The sequence below is a fragment of the Littorina saxatilis genome, linkage group LG10 (genome assembly GCF_037325665.1).
Source record: "Littorina saxatilis isolate snail1 linkage group LG10, US_GU_Lsax_2.0, whole genome shotgun sequence".
In the NCBI taxonomy this organism is placed as follows: Eukaryota; Metazoa; Mollusca; class Gastropoda; order Littorinimorpha; family Littorinidae; genus Littorina; species Littorina saxatilis.
The window spans coordinates 20,903,855-20,912,020 of record NC_090254.1 but is presented as its reverse complement, the minus strand read 5'-3'; the positions used below and the strand labels follow the sequence as shown (position 1 = coordinate 20,912,020).

Below are 8,166 nucleotides of genomic sequence, written 5' to 3'. Positions count from 1 at the left end.
AGGGTCTGCACAGAGCGACGTGGGAAAATTCGCCTGTGAGTGACGTCACGCGGAGCAGAGGCAGGGAGGCAAACATCGCTCCCGTGACCCAGACAGCGACACACACCGCGTGCGTCGAGGCGGCGCCAAGCCGATGAAGGCATCTCATTTGACACAGCCTCCAAACACATAGCGAGCTGAGCAGACAGAGAACTGTGGTGGACACCACGCTAGACAAGGTGGCTAGAAAACCGGACACGCTGCACGCCGCGCTGTGACGCCATTGCTGGTCACTGAAGACGTAGCGGTCCCTGTAAACAGCGTCAGCGACAAGAACCACACACAGGTGTAGAGCCATCAGGAAATCGGCAGCGGTTAGATGTGTCATCAGCACTCCGCCAGGACCATGCTGACTGTTACGTCGGATGAATACCCGTATAACAAAACTCGCTGTGTTCAACAAAAAGGAGAGAACAGTAATTAAGCACAATATTATATTGTTGGATTTAGAGCCAATGAGATCCGCACACGTGGAGACAGCAGGGGAAAGTGACTTGCACTTGTCAAGGTCGAAATATCGAGGAAGAATACCAGGACAGCAGACTCTGTAGTTGTCAGTGTGTATAGCGTCCAGTTCTCCTAGACCCACGAACAGGTCCAGAGGAAACGTCGTCAGAGGGCAACCCCGAAGGTCCACAGTGGAAAGATCCTTCAGTGTCGGAAACCATGTTGCGCTGATGTGTCGTATGCCAGACTGGGACAGATTCAGGATGCGAAGGCTGGGTGCAAACCCAAAGCGACTGACGTCCAGTTGTTCTATGAAAACCAGTGACAAGTCAAGGTTTCTAAGGTTCTGATGAGGCTCAAAATACAAATCATCGGAATGAAACAGAAGTTTCAAGGGGTTTCCTGTTAAAATCAACACCTTCAGGTTGGGCAATAGATTTAACTCGCTTCCATTGATTGTGTTCAGGTGATTATAGCTAAGGTCAAATATGCGAAGGTTTGGTAACGAAGTGTTGCCAAGATCTGTCACGTTACAGCGTGTCAATCTGAGATGCACGAGCAGGTTGCTGCTTCTCATCTCTGTCAGCTTCATGCCGCTATCGCTGGCATCAAGAAAGCGTACTGCAGGGAAGAGGTGTGCGGAGAAGGGCTGTGTGCAGAGATACGACAGTCCCTGGCACGAGCAGTTCGTTGGGCAGGTCAAGAAACAGAAACGCTCGTCGTCATGCTGCGGACACTGCGGACTGTTGTCACACAGATGACTTTTGTGCAGACACACGGTTGATCCTCGGCACCTGTAGAAGCCTGGACACGTGTAGCTGCGACAGTCCGCCTCGTCCTCCCTGCCCGGACAGTCGTGCACCCCGTTACAGCGCAGGAAGACCGGCAGACAGTAGCCTCCGCCTGCACACTGAAAGTGTGTGCCTGTCTCCAGGCATAGATTGGGGTCCTCCATCTTTTGATACACCACACTGTTCTGCACAAATGTAACGATGCTTGGTGGAGGGCTGCTTTCGGGAGATAGGACAGTCTCGCAGTGCTCGTCTGTACGATCAAGACAGTCGGGGTAGAAATCACACGTGGAATTCAGACCCACACACTGCACGAAACAGATCTACATGTTGCTTACCAAATGTAGGCCGGGGGGTATAATTTAAGCAAATACATACATGTATACATTGTCCAATCATTTTCAGAGAATTATCATTTCGTTTCTGGAACACGGAAAATTAAGAGCACAGACATGTTTCTGGTATATAATCATAAACACAATTTTTTTCACTTGCACAATCAAATAACGTAACTGTTCCTCGTTTTTCCTTTGCTCTGTTTGACATTGAACGCGTGAGACATCGGAGGTCGAAACATTTGTGCGAAATTTAGTATAACACCAACAAAAGAAAATTTAGGGTGTATTTTTCGATTGATCATTATGTAGGTATTGTAAATTTGGTCTTGCCATTATATTAAATCCTCAACAAACTGGATTTCTTTCTGAAAATAATCTGACATTGCGGTACTATGTGATGTATTTGGCTTATTGTGATACAAGGAAACCTTCTTAGTTTCATACACAATTTATATCGTTAAAAAAGCAAAAAAACTTGTTTGTTGACGTTTTGCAAGGAATACTGATGCTATTTGCTTCTTACTGTTGACACTCCTAGAGAAGGATATCTCGAGTCTGGTAAAAATAAAACCACTAACTTATAGGTTCTGCGAGTTATTAAGTGGTAATGCTGAAATTAGAACAGAAACCCCATTGGGAACGTTCTTTTAAAACTATAGTTTACTGATTCTGGAGGCTACTGTGGACGAACAAAACAATGTGTATGTAGTCTCACTCAATGCATTTGACGAAAAAGTGCGGTTTTCTTCCGCTTCGGACTGTTTATTTCAGTTGAAATGATATTATATAATCTTGGACACTGCTAGGCTTACTTGCAATCGTCTCAGTTTTCTGGTATTTTTGTTAGGCCCCAACCCAATGTCACCACCAGTGTTGTTTCGTTAATAATAATAATAATAATAATGCAAACTTGTATAGCGCTATTCTAGAAAAATGTCTACTCTTAGCGCTTTACAATACATACATCGACCAAGCATACTATACACGCACAGGCAAAGAAACCGACCAAACATAACCAACAAACTATACATGCACAGGCAAAGAAAGCGACCAAACATACAATACACACACAGGCAAGATAACGACCAAACATAAACAAACATACTATGACCAAACATAACCAACATACTATACGCGCGCAGGCAAAGAGAACAATCAGCACATGTAATAATTATACTGACAACTAATAATGCAGGCATACAATGACAGTCCAATACACAGCCTAAGCACAAGAACCACATTAGGCTTCTATATAAAAACGTGTCAACGGTACTATTTACACACACACAAACAGTGCTGAAACTCCCACGGCTTTTACGTGTATGCCCATTTTTACCCCGCCATTTAGGCAGCCATACGCCGCTTTCGGGGGAAACACGCTGGGTATTTTCATGTTTCTATAACCCACCGAACTCTGACATGAATTACAAGATCTTTTCCATGCGCACTTGGTCTTGTCCTTGCGTGTACACACGAAGGGGGATACGGCACTAGCAAGCCTGCACATTTGTTGACCTGGGAGATCGGAACAAATCTCCATCCTTAACTCACCAGGCGGCCGTGGCCGGGATTTGAACTCACGGCCTTCCGATGAGGAGGCCGATGTCTTATCCACTGGGCCACTACGCCCGTCGTCAACACCAACGATCATTTATGTCAAAAATGTGAATCGCCTCGCCCCTGTTTCGCATGATCACACAATATGTACAAAGTAGGCTTCTCTACGGAAAAGGAATCATGTAGTGGTAAGTGTAATTAAATAATTTCTCCATTTAAAGTTATTATAAATTACAAAATTGTTTCTGTCAATCCTTATTTTGAGGACAAAGGCGATAATTGTCTGACACGGCCAAATCGAGTCAAACAAAAATGGAACCTGTTTTTCTAATACAGCATTTGATTACCTTACATTGGTACATCATTCGCCCTGACTTTGATTGGTAGGAACATTTACAAGTCAAATGCACAATTCTCAATAATTTTTGGACATAATTTATATCATACCAGTGCCACACACACACACACTGACATACAAAAAACCCCATGCAAGTCTGTACCTGCTTGTTGTCACACTCAAACTCCTCGGTAGGACTGCAAACTGGGTAGACACAGAAGTTCTCATCACTGTTGTCCTGGCAGTCCTGACGATAATCGCACACCAAGCTGTAGGCAACTCGCTGCTTCCCGTTGTCACACTGGTACAGCTCCAACAGGCTCGTCACGCTCGTCTGGCAGGAAACCTGCCAGTCTCTCGTCAGGACGCAATGCGAGCTGTTGACTACGTCACCTGTCAACCAACACTTACTTGTGACGTCATTCGCCAAGAATGTGTGCATCTGGTGACCGATTGGACATTGGACAGAAGGAAAACCGAAGAAATGGAATGATCGTAACTGGAGTTTCTCCTCTTGACCCAAATGTTCTTCGCTGTTTGGGCCAACATGAATCTCGGTACTGTGTGATGACGTATTTTTGTGGCCGATGTCAACACTGACTGACGTGACCTCAGCCTCACATATGTGGTAACACTCATTTGTTTCACAGATGTGTGTTGGAACCTTTGAAGCAGGAGCTGTTTCAACCAGCAGGTTGATGTCGAAGCTAATAAATGCGCTTAAGGGAACTTGGCGTGCTATCTTTGAAGGGGGCAGATAATAAGCTATTGTGCCGTCTGCCCATTGCAAAAGGGTGGTGTATCTATTAACATACAAAACAAACACTTTTGTTATCATTTTCACGAGTTTTCATTCATAACCTACTGGGGAATAAATAACACTGTTCCCCATGTAACAGATAAAGGTGGTGAATGGGTTTGAGCTTTCAGGTGAAATGTGGATTGGCAAAGTAAAAGCCAATCAGGCTGTTTGTTTGATGTGTGGAACCATCACGGCTTTAGGTTCGTTTTTCTGAGGACAAGATTGTAAATGTTCCCTCACAAAGACCCAATTATAGTGTTGGAAATTACCCCAAGGACTCATGGTCATTTTGCAGCTAAGCTGTGCGATCACACATTGCGCAACGAAAAGGCTTGAAATACTTAAAAGAAAAGGCAGATGCTCAAAAGTGACTGACCTCGCAAATATGATGGTAGCTCTGTGCATTTTTAGACTCGAAGAGAGGCGACGTAAAGTTTACGATTGACGTCACATTTTCAATGATGACGCGATCGATGAAACTTTTGAACCGTTTTGAGGCCCTGAACTTGCATGCTAAAAATTCAGCTCCCTGTGGGGTATTGTGCGTTCTGTTGCACTACCAAAATGATTAGTTAGTTAGTTAGTTAGTTAGTTGTTGCTTTTTGGGTCCAGCGGACCATATATGGCAAATCAGGACCCCCACAAGTTTAACATAACAGATATTGGCAGTGCTTGGCTAGTGGTGGTTCTAAACATGTCTATGGATATTTGATTAAGAGTACTGATCCTCTGAAATGTATTGAAAAGTGGTCAGCTGCACTGAACTGTAATGTAGATGTCAATGAGGTTTTTCTAAAAATTAAAAGAACAACTGAGGACGTACGTCTCAGATGGTTTCAATATAGACTGATATATAGAATTATACCCACCCAGCGTTTTTTGCATCTGAGAAAAATTGTTGAATCTCCTATTTGTACTTTCTGCGGACAGCAGGAGGAAACGCTAGAACATCTTTTTTGGGACTGTACAAAAACACAGGCTTTTTGGAATGATTTCCTTCAGTGGATGCGAGACAATTTTGTACATTGTACTAATGTTAGACTGTATAAGCAACTTATTATCTGTGGCTACCAAACAAACTGTGTGACGGACAAAACCTTTGATTTGTTCCTTCTAATCGCAAAATACCACATTTATACATCTAAAATACGTGCGACCTGCCCCCATTTTCAGGTTCTTGTTTTAACTCTAAAACAAAGATTTTTGGCAGAGAAGCACAATGCATTGGTTAACAATAAGTTAACTTCTTTCAACAGAAACTGGAGTCTGTACAGGCATGCGTTTGAATGATATTTTTTTTGTGTAAAATTATTTGTGTAGGTAAACTGCAAAGCCTGGTCACCGCTCGCTATCCTCTGTCTCTTCTTTCCCCGATCCCTACCCTGATAGCATGCTAACGTTAAATTAACGTTAAATTAACGTTAGCGGTAAACGTTAATTTAACGTTTACCGCTAACGTTAATTTAACGTTAATTTGCTCATGTGATAAAACGTTAAATTAACGTTAACATTTAACGTTAATCTAACGTTAATTTAACGTTAATCTAACCATAATATAACGTTAAAATTAACGTTAATTTAACGTTTTTTGCAAACATAAAAATAACCAAAATAAAACCAAAATAAAACCATAATATAACGGTTAGATTAACGTTATTTTAACGTTTTTTTAACGTTTTTTGCTAACATAAAAATAACCAAAATAAAACGTTTTATTAACGTTTATTTAACGTTATTTTAACGTTTTTTTAACGTTTTTTTAACGTTTTTTGCTAACATAAAAATAACCAAAATAAAACGTTTTATTAACGTTTATTTAACGTTTTTTTAACGTTAGCATGCAAACATAAAATTAACCAAAACAAAACCATAATCAAACGTTTTCATGCAAACGTTAAATTAACGTTCACATGCAAACGTTAAATTAACGTTCACATGCAAACGTAAAATCTACGTTCTCCTGAAAACATTAAAATAACATTTGCAAATACAAATTTGAATTAATGCACAGAAAATTCAAGATCACAAATTTTATTTAAAATTTAAATTGTTGGGGTCTTTAACAATTCAATATGTGAATACTAATTTGATAACAGTAACACTTTTAAAATGTTAAACAATGCAAACTTAATTCCTTCAATTGCTAAAACATGAAAATGTGAACTTAAAAAATATTACAACACATTTTTCAGTCTCAGTAAAATACCACAGCATAGTATTATCAATCGGGCAGGCAAAAATTATGTGTGGACCTAATCTCATTGAAGCAATGCTACATTGACTAATAATAGTCTGAACTTGATAAAAAAAAATCATCAGAAGGTGATAACAGGATCAGCAATTAAGAATTTCAATCACAATGCTGGTATGGGTTCATCAAGGTAAATACCATAGGGCTGTGCAAACTCATTATCGACAGCGATCATTGTTAATGACAAAATCAGAGATGAAAACAATACAAATTATTTGCACAATCACTAGGGACATCCAGATTCAACCTTCGTCAGACGAACATTCGTCGGTGGTGGGAATTTCCTCTCTATTTTTAACTTTGTGCCTCAATGCGCATGCGCTCGGGTTTTCGCGCCCACCACTGCTTGCCGAAGATCTGCGTGGTGAAAAAGGCGTGTTTGACGAACCTTAATCAGCAATCTTTGAGAGTACTTTTAGTCCTTTTCATTATGTTAAAAATATGTTTTATGTGCGCAGTGTTAAAGTTTGATATCTTTACGACGCTTCTGTGGACTGTGCATCTGTAAACTGTTCATTTTGGAGGCCTAGTGCATGAACACGGATACCCACACAAAACTCAGAACTTGAGTCAACGGGCGACATATCCTGCCAATTATCTCCCTTGATCTCTCTTGCACAAGACACTTGTTTCCACTAGGCCTATTTTGTTTTAGAGTTGGGAGATTTTACAGGAATGAATCTAAAAATCGAAAAAAATTGTCAGTGTTGCGTGTGTACCCAGCATATTCAGATGTCTGGAATATTCCGATAAAAAAGACTCGTCATATATAACACTACTCGTCACGTCATCACCGTTTCGAAAAACAGACAACGCGCACGAAGAACTTCACGTAGATCTGGACCGAAATTGGAAAGTGGTGACCGTGACGGGATGTGACGTCATCACTTCAACAAACTCGCTAAGATCGGAACTCACAAACTTTTGACGAAGGCAAACCTGGATGTCTCTAGTAATACAAGCAAGTCAGTAGCACAAAATATGAGAAACAAAGGGATGTAAGCGCTATTAATGCATACAGTGCGACATGCATGTAAAGTCTTTTGTTCATTCAAAAGCGTGTTATTCTCATAGGTGCCAAGAAAATTGCTTCCACATAATCTCACTTACTCTTGTTGCACATGTCATATAGCAGAGCAATTACGTCCCTTTGTTTCTCAGATCTTAAAATTAAAAATAGCGCTCTGCTTCATTTCATTAAGATTCTTGCTATCACAAAAGATATTAACATATTTTGTGGAGTAGCTAGATGAAAAACAATCATCGATGAATAAAAATTAACAAGCAGCAAGACTGCAAGTTTTCTGCTCCACTTTGCCAAACGTGTGTGCACAGTGAATATTTGTTTATGAACTGTTGGTGTTAGTCCTGAATGATGGCACTACATTGGGTGTGCACGTTAAAGATCCCACGATTGACAAAAGGGTCTTTCCTTGATTGATTGATTGATTGATGCCGGGCTGCTTTGCAAACACAGCATTCAGAAGCTGTGGGTCAGCAAAGGTGTTGAATCTTGTTAGTGAGATGGCGCGCAATGATGTCCTGTAGCACTAGCAGCTGCCTGCACTCGCTCTTTGACGCTGGTCAAACTTCTGGTCGTAGGT

The 8,166-nt window shown here is 41.0% G+C and overlaps 1 long non-coding RNA gene across 1 annotated transcript in view; it reads right to left on the bottom strand.

Moving 5' to 3' along the window:
* Window positions 1-6,326: 6,326 nt before the first annotated feature.
* The window catches only part of LOC138978385 (uncharacterized), a 6,865-nt gene continuing 5,025 nt past the window's right edge, over window positions 6,327-8,166 (bottom strand). The window contains exon 5 of the long non-coding RNA XR_011459667.1: window positions 6,327-8,166. This exon is cut by the window's right edge and continues 125 nt beyond it. This is a non-coding gene — a long non-coding RNA (uncharacterized lncRNA).